A 14,586-nucleotide genomic window follows, 5' to 3' on the forward strand; every position below is an offset into this window, starting at 1 on the left:
GGACAGTATTTACAAGGATAGCCCTTAGCTTTCCAAACGCAGGCTACAAAAAGTTCCTGCCGAGTTTGTAGGGGCGACAATTAATTATCCGCAATGCATTCCCGCCGAATTTATGGGTACGGTAATTAATTGTCCCGAAAAATAGTCCCGCCAAAATTTTAGGGACAGATGACAATTGTCCCGAATGTGAAATGGGTAAAACTCCTGCCAAACTTTTAGGGACAGTTAGTGACTGTCCCTAAACATCTTTGCTGCAGGGACGGATATAGATCGTCCCAAAAACAGTATTGGGGACAGATTCTATCCGTCCCAATATCTGTCCCAAATAATATTTGGGACGCCACTTTCGCCGACAGACAATATCCGTCCCCAATAATCTATTTGGGACGGTTTATACGATTTTGGGACGGTTTTTGGCCGCCCCTAATGGGCATATTTTTTGTAGTGTTCAAGGAGAAACCGAGTTCATCCATGAGGTAAGACACCCAAACCATTTCTGTTGCAGTATTTGATAGAGACTTATACTCTGCTTCTGTAGAGGATTTAGCAACCGTAGCCTATTTCTTCGAGCCAGTAACCTCCTGTTGACTTTCTCGAGTTAGGGAAGCCTGCCCAGTCTGAGTCTGAATAGGCTATAAGAGATGATAAATCTCCCTTTTCCAACTTAATACCAGAACCCATTGTTCCTTTAATATACCTAAGTATTTTTTTAACAAGTACTAAATGAGACGTTGTTGGCTTGTGCATGAATTGTGTTGAGTAATTTACTCCAAATGATATGTCTGGACGAGTTAAAGTAAGATACTGTAAGGCACCTACCAGACTTCTATACTCTGTTGGATTGGATAGCTCATCACCCTCTGTAAGTGAAATCCTTTCTCCAGTAGATACAGGCAGTTTGGATGGCTTGGAATCCAATAATTTTGCTCTTTGTAATAGTTGTAATGCATACTTGTTCTGTGTTAGGAGCATATATTTCTGTATAGGATCATGAGATACCTCAATTCCTAGGAAATAGGACAAGGAACCCAAATGTTTCATTTTGAAAGCCACAGTTAACTCTTTGATCAAGGAATCAATATGAGAAGTTGAGCTGCCTGTAAGGATGATATCATCCACATATAGAAAAAGAACTAATGTCCCTGATGAGGAATGATAGACAAACATTGAGTGATCTGTTCTACTTTTATGAAAGCCATATTGATAGAGAAATGAGGCAAACTTGTTGAACCAAGCCCTAGGAGCTTGTTTTAACCCATATAGAGCCTTGTGAAGATGGCAAACATGTGTCTCTTGCCTGACTGTACAAACCCTGGAGGCTGAATCATGTAGACATTTTCATCAAGAATGCCATGTAAGAAGGCATTTGACACATTAAGTTGCTTGATATGCCATGATTTTGTCACTGCAATTGTGAGTACTATTCTGATGGTGTTAGCTTTCACCACTGGGCTGAATGTTTCATCATAATCAATCCCCTCTTGTTGATGAAAACCCTTAGCCACAAGTCTGGCTTTATACCTTTCAATGGTACCATCACTCTTTTGTTTGAGTTTGAAAACCCATTTGCAGCCAAGTACATTCATATTTTTATCATATGGGACCAAAGACCATGTCTCAGTGTCTAACGAAGCTTGATATTCATCATTCATAGTCTTTGTCCATTCACTATGTTTAGCAGCTTCCTTGTAAGATTTTGGTTCAGTAGGTAACTCTAGAATGGACAAATAGGCAACATTTAAAGTGTGAGATGAGGAATAATGAGCCACAAAGTCTGATGGCAGTTGCTTACTCTTGATAATTCCATTTCTGCCCCTAGTTATAATCTGACTAGGCTGCTGAATAGACACTGGAACAGGAGATGTTGCTGGTGTACTAATATTATTATTAGAAATGCCCAAGTCTCTTGAACCAGACCCTCTAGAAGCTGGATTAGCTGGTGTACTATTATTAGGTGTCGCTAATTCAGTAGAGATGGAATGTCTATTTGGTAGAGATGGCAGAGGTAAGCTAATATGTGAGTGCTTATTCTGATCACCACTAGATATGTGCTGCTGGATGTTGGAATAAGGAAAGTTTCCTTTAGGGGTGTACACGAGCCGAGCTTTTAACGAGTTGCTCGAGTGATGAGACATGAAAATGTCCCATCTGAATCTCTTAACTCGGGTTAGTTAGTCTAGTTCGAGCGGTTACTCTGATGATTTGTTTGATTTTCTTTCTCAGGTCTCATTTACGGAGTTCGATGCGAAAACATCGTAATAAAGACTTACTTGAGGGGCATTTTGGTCATTTTAATGACAAGGGTATTCTGGCCAATATTGATGATCGGGTTAAAGTAGAGTCCAAGACGAGCCCGTGGGTGAAAACGGAAATCGAATTGGAGTCCGGATGAACAAGTTAGAGCAAGTCATAGTTGGTTAAGATCAAGTCAACTTTAGAGCTTTGAAGGACACGTGGCACAAACTTAATGGGAGAACGCGGTGCATCTTGACGTATTCGGGATACCTTCGGTCACTAGCGGGTGATGTTCGGGATTCTCATAGAGGGCTGATTCGTAGCAGCGCGACGCTTGGTGACAGGGTACCCCTTACACGCGAAGTAGGATCCAACGGCCTAGATAATTGCCGAGCAAGATGGCTTAATCTGGACCGCGAGACTCAACTGTTTAAAGTACTTTGTGAAGCACTACATCAAACCTTTGCATGCCACACGACATCTATTCACTGGTGGGGCCTAGCGAACTGATTGGGGGTAATATTCCAGCGGTTCTTTCTCTCTCTCGTCTCTATCTATGAAACAGATTAGTTTCCTTCCTCTTCTATTAGTAGAGAGATGAAAGGAAACAAAAAGTAAATAGAGAAAGAGAGGGTGAACCGAGAAAGTTTTGAAACAGAAATAAAGAGAGAGAGAGAGGGAATGTGATATTATAGAGAAGGAAAGAGTTAAAGAGAAAGGAAGAAGGGCTCGGTTTTGGAAAGCTCTCACGATTTACAACATCTCTCGCCTGGGGAATAAAAAAAGGAGGACTCCACGGTTATAAGGAGGAGAGCGAAACAGAAAAAGGGTATAAGAGTTTAGACAGAGAGATCGAGGAGAATCACTTGGCCATTAAAGCTCATAACCGAGCTAGAGAGAGAAAGTGAGAAAGAGAGTTCTGTTCTTCTTTTCTTCTTCTTCTTCTTCTTCTTCTTCTGATTCTTTTCTTTATAGAGAAACTTAGATTAAGATAGTTGAGAGAGAGAGAGATATTGTAGAGAGAGAGAGAGAGAGATTGAATCAAAGTTAATAAACTCCATTATCATCTTCTTCTTCTTCTTTCTTTATCATCACTCGGTTATAAACATTAGAGAGTGTTCATAGTTTGTTTAGAGAGAGAAAGAAACAGTATAGAAAGAGAAATAAAGAGAAAACAGAGAAGGAGAAGAAAAACCAGGGAAGAAAAATTATTTTCTCACCTGGAAATCGTTTCCGGGAAGACGAGAAAATAATTTTCCCTAAGGTTCTGTTTGGCTGCGCAGAAGGAAAAAAAGGCGAAAAAAGGTGTTTTCTCTCCGATTCTTTACTTTATTTTCCAATTCTTTTTACATAATGCCTATGAGTAACTAATCTTATCTATCTAGGGTTTTAGATGAAGTTCTTCGTACTTAATTTTATATATGATTTGTTAATCATTTTTATTGTTTTTCATGATAATATATTCCGGATTTTTTTGACCATTCATGGACCTAAAATCTGAGTTATATAAAGAATATGCTAACTACATCATAATGAATCATTGTTAGAATTATTATAAGAACGGATTCGAAAACCCTAGGTTCCCTTTATCTGAATATCAACTTTAGTATTATTTAATTTTGAATTGCTATTTATCTTTTTATTATTTGAAAAAAAATATTATCAATCAAACCACTTTTTGAAGACCTAATAGTTTTAAGATTAGAATTGAAATTTGACTTAGTCTCTGAGGAACGAACCGGTCTTACCAGAATTTTACAACTTGACACCCGTGCACTTGCGGGTGTAGACCTATTTAGGAAAAATTTTAGGCCCATCATCGAGCTCGGCTCGACTATTGCTCGTGCTCGACTCGAATATTAACGAGCCCGAGCTTAACACGAGCTCAAAATCAAGCTCGTTCACATAAACGAGCCGAGCTTGAACATTCTTTAGTGTATCACGAGCTACTCGTGAACAGCTCGTTTAACATACTCTTATAATAGTATAGTACATAATTACATATTAGTATTGAAACTTGTACATGAAATATCAACCATTAAAAAATTATCGGAATATGAATCATTAATCATTATTATTGTATGTGACAAATGATCATTGAAGTATTTTGATGATTTAGAAAATTTTAATTTGAAGTATTTTGATAAACGAGCTTAAAACAATGCGAGCCCGAGTTCGAGCTCGAGCTCTTTCAAACTTATACGAACCGAGCTTGAACAAGTGAACAATTACTCGAACGAGCCCGAGCTCGAGCTCGAGCTCGACAGTCAAATACACGAACCGAGCTTGAACATCTTACTACTCGGCTCGGCTCGACTCGAGTACACCCCTAGTTTCCTTCATCAAAAGTGACATGTCTAGAAATATAGATCCTCTTGGATATAGGTTCATAACATTTATAACCCTTGTGTTCATTACTATATCCCAAAAATACACATTGAAGGCTCTTTGGGCTTAACTTGTCTTTTCTAAGTATTCCCATATGTGGATAACAAGCACAACCAAAGATTTTGAACTGGGAGTAATCAGGAATAACATGAAATAGTATTTCATATGGTGATAACCCTGGAAGTGTTTTAGTGGGTATTCTGTTAATGATATATACTGCAGTGTTGAAAGCATTAAACCATAAGAATTTAGGTAATGAACAGTGAAAGGATAGAGTATTACCTAGTTCTGTGACATGTCTATGCTTTCTCGCTGCCTTCCCATTCTGTTGTGGTGTGTAGGGACATGAACTTCTGAAAATAATACCATTTTTGTCCAAAAAACTTCTGAATTCACCCTTCATGAGTTCTGGAGCACCATCACATTGAAAATAGACAATTTTATCCTTAAGGAGATTTTCAGTTGTTGTCTTGAAGTGTGTGAAACACTAAATACTGTCTGACCTTACCTTCATAGCATAAGTCCAACTAAATTTACTGAAGTCATCAAGGAATAATATATAGTCTCTAGCTCCATTAGATGTGGTGATAGGGGCTGGTCCCTAAACATCACAATGAACTAAGTAAAGTGGAGTATTAGTAGTTGTAGAAGAATCCTCAAAGGGAAGGCATTTGCTCTTGCCTAATTCACAAGAAGAACAAAAAGATTTCTCTTTTGAAGTAGAGAAATGAATTTTATCTTCCTTATGTAATTGTTGAAGTACACCATGATGAGAGTGACCTAAATTAGCTGAGTGAGACCTGTTTTGTAGTAGACTGTTATGAACTTCTATAGGACATAAGTTTTGTTTCATAAGACCTTCTGCCAAGAGCTTCTTTGACCAAATGTCTCTAATAGTATAACCCCAAGGCAGAAATTCAACTGAGCATGAATTGTCTTTAGTAAATTTTGAGATAGACAACAAATTTCTCTTAAGATTTGGAACACATAACACCTTATTTAGTTCAAAAGTATGGGTAGATGTAGATAATTGAGAAGAACCCGTGCTAGTAATTGGTAAGAACTTACCACTACCCACCATGACAGCCTCTGTGCCTTGATAAAATTGACTAGATATCAGATTTGAAGTAGTGTGTGTCATATGACTGCTGGCTTCTGAATCAGCCAGCCAGGCCTTGTCTTTAACTGAGTCAGCTTCTGTGACTACATGACATTCATCATAGTTTGACATGATTGAGACACAATCTTAGAAAATATCATTATCCTGATCATGTACAATTACTGTGTGACATTCTTGAAAAACATCATCATCATCATTAGACTGTTCAAATTCATATAGAATAACATTGTTGCATTCAAGTAAAGACTCATCCTCATATAAGTAAGATTGTGGTTCTGTTATAGTGTCATGAGTGTTTTCTATGCTAGAATCATTTGACTCATGCTGATTTGGAGATTCTGAATGATAGCCCATATGAGGTTTATTTGGTGTATACCTAAAATAACAAACCCCAGCAGAATGTCCCCATCTTTTACATATACCACAAGGAACAGTGAAATCAAAATCATCAGCCCTAATACCCACTTTGTTTGAGAATTTGATGGTGGTTTGGCTTGAACTTGTGAAATTGCAGCATCTTTCTTTGTTTGACCTTGATTTCTATAATATGTAGGTGATGGTTTATACCCTGGCTTTGCATATTGCTTTTGATTATACCTTTTTACATAATAAGCCTCTTGATCAATATCTCTTGATAACAACCATTGCTCATGTTGAACCAATCTTGACTTGAGTTGAGCAAAGGTTAGGTGTTCATTATTTGCTCTAATGGCAATCGTAAAAGGATCATAATCTACACTTAAACCCTGAATTGCAAATCTTATTAACTCAGGTTCACTGACTCTATCATGAACAGAAATTAAAGAATCTGAAATTTGTTTCAGTTCTCTGAGGTATTTAGTAATGGAAGAATTCCCCTTCTTTATGGTCTGAAGTTTCCTTCTCAATTGGTCTTTTTGGGACTCAAGACCTTCATTATTAGTAAGATAGAGATAATCTCAAATCTCTTTAGCTGAGTTTAGACCATATGTATCATAGTAAACAGATTTAAAGAGAGTGATTCGGGAAGAATGGTCGAGCAAGAATCGAATGAGGAGGATACTTCGATCCACAAAGTCGATAGTGACTAGTACTAATGATCTATAAGCATAAAAAGTTAGGTAACTTCACCCATTTACTTGGATGGGTCAACGAACTCTTGGTTTAACTCAGATTCCAGTCCATGAACGGTCTAAAAATCCGGAAGATTTTATCATTAAAAGCAATAAAACTCTTGTCACATCAAAACATGTATCACGAGTATCCGACTACAAAGCTAGCTAGACATGGCGATACAAATAATAAACGGGAATAAAACAAAGAAAGACACGAGTTAAGGTGAGAATCTCCCTATTCCGATGAGGCGCGAGACTAAGATCGACGGGAAATATAAGTGTTCAAGTGCTGTCGATCTCCCTGTAACAGAATGCAGGGGTCCCCTTAACAGTGTATAATAGGTGTCCTCTCAACAGAACTTGACCTCCCCTTAACAGAGTGTCATCTTCTTCCTCTCAAACCAAATCCACCATGAAAGCTTTAAATCAAGCTTTCTCTCTCTATAAAATCAACACCAAATCCAAAGAACACACAACCAAATGACAAGGGAATCAAACCAAAGTTATCTCAATTAAATCACCACAGTTTCCGGCCAAAAGGATGGCCGGAACAACTCTAAATCAATCCGGCTAGATGTAGCTTTTCCGGTCAAAACAGTGCATGATTTAGTCGTTGGAAGGTCCGACCGAGCTACTGGTGAGTTGCCGATCCTTTATGCTGCTGTTCCCGTGTAAGTCCCGAGCTGATTCGATGAAGCCCGAGCTGCTGCCTCCTTCTTCTTCGTCCCAAACTGCTGTGGTGTTGGAGACCCGAGTTGCCTTCTCTGTCCCAGCTTCTAGAGCTTCGTCCCGTGCCGTCAATGGCTGTCCCGAGCTACTCCAATGGAGAACCCGAGCTGGTGTTAATGGTGCTCTCTCTGCCGTGCCGGCCGAGCTGCTGGCCGGCCTCCTTCTCTCTCTCCCCCTCTCCTCTTTTCTAATCTCAACCCTAATTTTTTTTTGTAGAAGATGAAAGTCCTTCCAATCAGACCCTTCTCTTTCTTTTCAAAGAAAGTCATTTGACTTGGTCATGTTTGACTTTGGCTAACCTCTCTTAAAGAGTGGTGCTTATAAAACTTCAACTTGTTCTTTCTCTTCTTTGAGTTGCTTCTTGAACTTGGGCTTGGACTTTGGTTTTATGTAAAACTCAGGGGTTGCCTTTAACTTTGTCCCTACTTCCTCTAATTTTCAGAAAAGGCCAAAATGACCTTCAATTTCTTTCTTCCATAATTTCTTCGTCCGAACTCCGATTCGACTTCCGTCTTCGCCGTCGGACTCACCATTGGCTCCACTTTCCATTTAACCTCTAAATTTCACAAAATGACCAAAATACCCCTGGATCCCTCTCCTTCCGATCTCTTCCACATGAGACGAAAATGTGACGAATTGCTTCGTTTTATTCCGAATGTAATGCCAAACTCCAAATAAGTTTTTTTTATTTCCCTAACAAGAAAAATACATAAATTATTAGAAATAAAACCCGAAACGAACTAACTCATCCAAGTTAAGTGATCTCAATGTGGTATTTTAACGCCACATCAAACATCCCCAAACTTAGAATTTGCTAGTCCTCGAGCAAATAAACAAAACAAAACAATAAAGTAAAATCGTAACTCACTTTCGGAGGAATCCCGGTTGCATTTAGCGTATGCAACAAGCCGTTAAACCCTTAGGTTACCCCTAGTGGACGAGTGTCGTCTCGTGAGGGTTTCCAGTGAATATACCCACAAAATTCAAGATCCCAAAGACATAAAAGAGTTTAACATCGATGTAAATCAGATGATGACAATTATGACACACTCAAGCATGCTAAACAAGCGAATCAAAATCGATAAACGCATATAAATGTTAAAAGTCTCCTCACTAGTAGTCTCATCCGAAAATGTAAGCGTCCAATCATAATGAGCATCATCTAAGTCCAAAGTTGCAAAACCTCGATTCCTATCTTAGTACATTTCGTCTCGACTTTAGCCTCACGGTCATACACTCAAAAACATGAAATCACTCAAGAATATATAATAATGGTTCACTCTAATGTGTGAGCATGGAATAAAGTGAAACTCAACACATACAAGACAAATGAGGATAACAAGTTTTAAAATGAAATGATCTCGAAAGAATGGGAATAACCACTAAAATGGAATGGGGAAGCTCACTCACCCTTTTCACCCACTCTACCATCTAACAGTGTTTCCTAAAGGTCAACGGATACAAGTAATGAGATGAAAGTGATGAGATCCCGAGAATGTCGACTCCTTCAATAAAAAGAACGTTCAAACAACTTCTAAACTTAGCTTTTTGCTTTGAATACTTTATTCTCACAACAATTACACATAAAAAACACAAATAACCCATAAACTCAATTTTTTTTTCCTTTTTTTTTCTTTTTTTTTTTCTTTTTTTTTTTCATTTTTTTTCATAACAAAACAAGAACACTAACACTGGTATTCTCAACAAACAACTTTTTCTTCATTCTCACTTTGTTTCACATTCTTCTTTCTACAACTATCATGTCTTCATTCTCGAGAGTAAAATGATGAATAGATGGTGGAGTATCCGTCTACCTAAAGTTGACACTATTATCGGGTTTCATGGACTACAAGAGTAAGGTCGCTATCCTGATGTCACTCCTAATGGCTAAGAAAGTTGAGCTCATGAGATCGTCTAAGCTCTTTGAAAAGTTACGAGGTTGAGTAGCTCTTCATTCTACTCAGAGTTAGCGCAGAAGAGTACACTCGAAAACAATATAAAGGCTCGGATATCTCACATGGGTTTAAGTCTCCACTAATGACTCTTCTAGGTCCCTTAGAAATGTTTCTTTTTCCTTAGGATGCTACTGATATGATCAGAAAACAAACACTAAAGGACTTAACATTCATGAAAAAGACTACGAACATGCATAACATTCACTAAAACTGAAACACATGCATCAACATACTTAAGCATACCACTAAAGTCATATCAAATCTACCCAAAATTTTTCAAATTTGGTCGAATTATTGAATCCTCTTGTCTTTTGAAACCCCAAGGTCATGGCTGAAAGTCATACCCCATCCCCAAACTTAAAACTAACATTTTCCTCAATGTTTCAACCATATACTCACCAAAAGATAAGACATATTAATTTAAAGAGAAGAATGGAAAGATATTACCATAGCCGGAGGAGATAAAAGATACTACTACCAAGACTCGTGTATGAACAGGTTCCAAGTTGATGTCGAGCTCGTCGTCATCCCCAAACTTGGAACAAACTATGCCTCAGAAGCAAAACAAGTAAGAAATGCTCCTATGATCAACAAGCAATATTAGAATGAAGCACATAAGATCATGACCATAAAAATGACCACTAACGCGGGTAAACACGATTGCATTGAGCAATGCAATTAGCCGTTGATTCTCTTGCTTTCGCAAGAGCACGAGTTCTGTCTCGTGGAGGGTTTCCAGAGATGATACCCACAAACATCAAGACCCATCTCAATCAGTCAAAGATCATACAATAAGAGACGGAAATTTTGGGGGTCAACCCAAAGAAAGCTATATGCAGGTGCTAATCGTCTCACAAAAAGATAAAGAATATGAAGTGCACATGAGACGATAGAAGAAAACAAGCCATCCCTAAACTTAGTGGGTGCACAGTCCACTAAGTAGGCATAAATAGAAGGAATGACAACAAAGAAATCATCAAAAGGATCGACATACATGTGAAGAGTCAAAATATAAGTCGAAGGCAAAAAATCATCTGGAAGCTTAGTGGACAGAATATCCACTATGTCCATAGACGTCTTTGGAAAGACGTCTGAAATGTCCCAGAAGGGATCAACAACCGAGTTTGAGATCATGTGGAAAGTCGAACTAGACTCTAAGGGTAAGGCAGTATGCTCGGGGACCAAGTCAAGGTCCATGGTTTCCTTAGGTAAATAGTCTGACAAACTATCCAACATGTCTCTAACTACTAAGTCATCAAGATCCTCAAAGGCATCTGGAGCCTCGCAGTCAGTTATAATATCAGGCCTTCCTAGCATTGCATCTAAGACTGACTCCTTACAAGTGTCAAAAATCGGATAGTTCATAATCGTGTTGTAGCACCCAGACCATCAAGTCAGAGAATCGGACGAGTTAGAGCGTCGAGCGGATTTGGTGGTTTCTTTGGGGTTTGGTATTGAATACTTATTTTAGTTGATGTGTGCAGCTCATCGGATAGTTCTCGAAAAATTATGAATTTTGACTGGTCACACGAAAAGTTCAGACATAGTTTGGACTATTTCATATTTGACATATTTCTTTGTTATCGTATCAAGAGGGACCATATAATTTCTTCATGGTTACTTGTGGAACGAAAAAAGAAAAGAAGAAAGGTTAAACTGGGGGTCAAAAGGTGAGTAATGGAGGTTGAATTAGTTGGGTATATATATGAAGGGACTTAGTTATGAGATGTATATAAATGATGGACTTAACAAAAATTAAATAATGTGGGCACTTTGTGTAATGGCATGTGGCAGCCAATTTTGAGTTTAAAGTGCATGTGCCCCACGTCTCCAACCAAATTTCATCCCCTTTAAATCAAATTACCTAATTTGAGACCAAATCAAATTTTCCCAACCGTGAGCAGTGAAGCGCAATTAGTTTTGGCCGTGAAAGTGTTCCGAGTTTCTGTCGTTGATTTCTTCGCGAGTTTTTGTCGGAATTCAATGAAACTTGTTCCAGGTGATTCCATTCGACTTGTTCTACATATCTATCCGTTTAGAATTTTCTATTTCGTCCTCATTTGGTGGTTATTTGGTTGTTATTTCGATAACTGTATGGTTGGGGTCTAATTTCATTTGGGATCGAAATTTGGAGCAGTTATTCTTTAATTTCGTCGAATGATTTATGTTCAGGATGATGTTTAGGATATTATAGACTATTTTGGGGTGTCCATATATAGACGGGGTGCTGCCGAATTATTTTAGTGCTCGAATTTCATATTTGGATCAGTTTTATAATGAATTGGAATAAAGATGGTTACCCAAACCTTGCCGTATTTAACATAAATGGATAGGTTGAGTTATGGATTCGTAACATTAGGTTCATTTTATGATTTCATAGTTCAAGATTCATAGTATGTGGTTCATTATATGATTTGTCAGCTTATGAAGACTCGGAAATGTAAAATAGAATTTATGGGAAGTTGGTTGGTTGATTTGTATATATTTCAAGTGCTCGATGGATCATCTCAGTGGACTCTATAGTACCGATAGGACATTCCTAGTGTAGTTTCATTCATTTTATGCATTCTTGCTTTCAAGACGACTCTTGACAGTTATGTAACTGTCAAATGACCGTTTTGCCCTTTCATATTTCAGTAGGACTAATGAACTGCAATAGGGAGCTCGAGGAGAAGTGGAGCTTAGGCAGGAGCACCATTGGAAGCGAAGAAGAGGTAGGATCCTACGAATCTTACTTGGAGCAAGGGTATTCCCCGTTTCACCATTGTATATATATACATATATAGTCATTATTCTTCTTTTTATAGTTCTCTAGTTCAATTTATGATATGATATGGTATGATATGTATGTATGTGGTGTGCTCTATGTTATGGATGTTTCTCTTTTAAAAACAAATTGGTTTTTCTGAAAAATAATCACATGGAGGCGGAATCGCTTGATCTGTGTGATCATTTTGTGTGAATTGTAAACACGTGGTGGCGGAATCGCTTGAGCTGCGTGTATAACATGGAGGCGGAATCGCTTGATCTGTGTTACGTGTAATGGTTGTTTTACCACGGGCATTGGTTGGTCCCCTTGTTTATTTTATGTTATGGATTAGCCATGAATTATGTCAAGGGTTACACTCGGTGCGTGGCCAGCCGTTTGGTAACGACCATTCTAGTTTACCCGGAATGGGGTCCAGAGAGGATGGGAGTTGGGGTATTCCGACCCTTGGAGTGATTAGGGGACTGACCCAATGCCATGCTTGTTTATTTATTCTGCTAAACCACTGGTGTGTGTGGTTTGAATTCTGTTATGAAGGATACTTACAATGTTTTCACCGAAATGAAAGAGGGTGTTTACCCGAGTTTTCTTAATAAGAAAATACTAATTCTCTGAAAGTGGACACTTGTAAAAGCTTGGCTTTAAACAGAGTTTACCCTACCTTGAGACATGAGAACGCTCTTCTCCTTTGGGTTGATGGGACCTTTAGGAGGGCTCTGTTCTTGTAGCTTTGGGAGCCTATCAGGTCATTTAATACTATTATAGGTTCATGCATATGTTTGGGTATTCTTCGAATGGTCAATGAGTTACCTTGCGAGGAAGCGTCCGATCTGGCCGGAGATAGAACGCGCCTCAAGATGAGATAATTGTATCGCCGTGGGTATATGGCTCTACTACACGACGATGCTCTTATAGTCATCTGGGTAAGTCATGACATATTCTAAGCGTATCATTGTTGGGTGAGATTTACTATTCGATGTGTATTGAGATCACAAGCGAGCCCGATGGGCGATGATGACGAAGGGAGAGTTACGGAAGCTCTTACCGGGGTATTACGTGGATCCATGTGTACACTGCAGTAGTCAAACGTTCGATAAGGCGCCGCCTGCCTACGCACTAACAAAGGCCGAACGGTTCTTCCTAGCCGAATAGTAGGTGACCCCGACTGAGGGCGTATTCAGTCGTGATCTTGGTAAGCTAGAAGAATTATCTTGCTATATTGCTTTGCTTCGTGTGCATATTGATATCTTTGTATATATGTAACACTTATAACTATTGATATATTAAAATGTTGATTTGTGTGGTGCGGGTAGGATGTCTAGGTATCCTACTGAGCTGACCTTCGGGTTATCTCATTCCTATTTGTTGTTGTTCAGTTGCAGGTATTGGTGACCCGGAGTGACATAATTTACTTCGACGGTTCACATTATGTAAGATTGTAATTTCTATTATATTTTCAACATAATCACAACGTTAATATTATATATGTATCATCTAGAATATTTAGGATCGTTCTCTCACTCGTTTGCGATTGTACACATGTAAATAGTATGCACATTATCACTTTTTATTTTATGCTATTGTTATTTAGAAGTTTGTGAGATATGTATGAATGTTTGATAGGTTTTTCCAGGTGTGATATGTTCAATTTATAGAGGAGACTCTGTCCAAATTCAGTCTCTTCTGTGAACTATTCATAAACATGAATTCAAGTTGTTTCCTCTTTATGAAAACTATTTTGGGTTACATATTTTCCGAGCATATTTTCAAAAGGTTTAAACTATATTTGATTTTCTGCTGTGTTTGTTCTTGATTTGTAACCCGTGATGAGAGTTTTGGCTTGGGTTTATATTGGAAACTGGTTTGAGTTAGTATTAGACCGAGTTTCTTTTATAAACTGCCGGGCAAACCGTGATTCGGAACACGGGGCGCCTCACGTGTCATCCTCAAACTTGCTCGTAGAGCCATCACCCTGAACATCAACGTCTAATGTAGGCCTATCATGGTGAGACGACACTAGTGGAGGAAACAAGACGACAAGGTCATCAGACCGTTCAGGCTCTAAGGTACTATCAGTAAATTCATCGACATTTAACTTAGTACTAGGGTTAGACGTATTACCCTCGTCATCGTACCTAGTACCCTCTTGAGTTTGGGGTGGTGAAACCCCTTCCTCGTCGACGAATAACTGTGACTTAAGCATCTTTACCTGTTGAGTCAATGACTCAATCTCCTGTGTCGTTTGAGTCGCAAATTGTGACATCATCTCTCTAAGATGACTTGTGGACTCTTCAAGAG

General features: G+C 38.6%; 1 long non-coding RNA gene across 1 annotated transcript; it reads left to right on the plus strand.

Moving 5' to 3' along the window:
• The first annotated feature begins 11,425 nt into the window (after positions 1 to 11,425).
• LOC147569083 (uncharacterized) lies at positions 11,426 to 13,854 on the plus strand. The gene is made up of 3 exons (XR_015231193.1): positions 11,426 to 11,520; positions 12,159 to 12,235; positions 13,665 to 13,854. It is a non-coding gene; the product is annotated as an uncharacterized LOC147569083 (long non-coding RNA).
• The last annotated feature ends 732 nt before the right edge of the window (positions 13,855 to 14,586 follow it).

This window comes from Eschscholzia californica, unplaced genomic scaffold (assembly GCF_041429995.1).
Source record: "Eschscholzia californica isolate CP2 unplaced genomic scaffold, dmEscCali1.0.p SCAF_1, whole genome shotgun sequence".
Classification (NCBI taxonomy): Eukaryota; Viridiplantae; Streptophyta; class Magnoliopsida; order Ranunculales; family Papaveraceae; genus Eschscholzia; species Eschscholzia californica.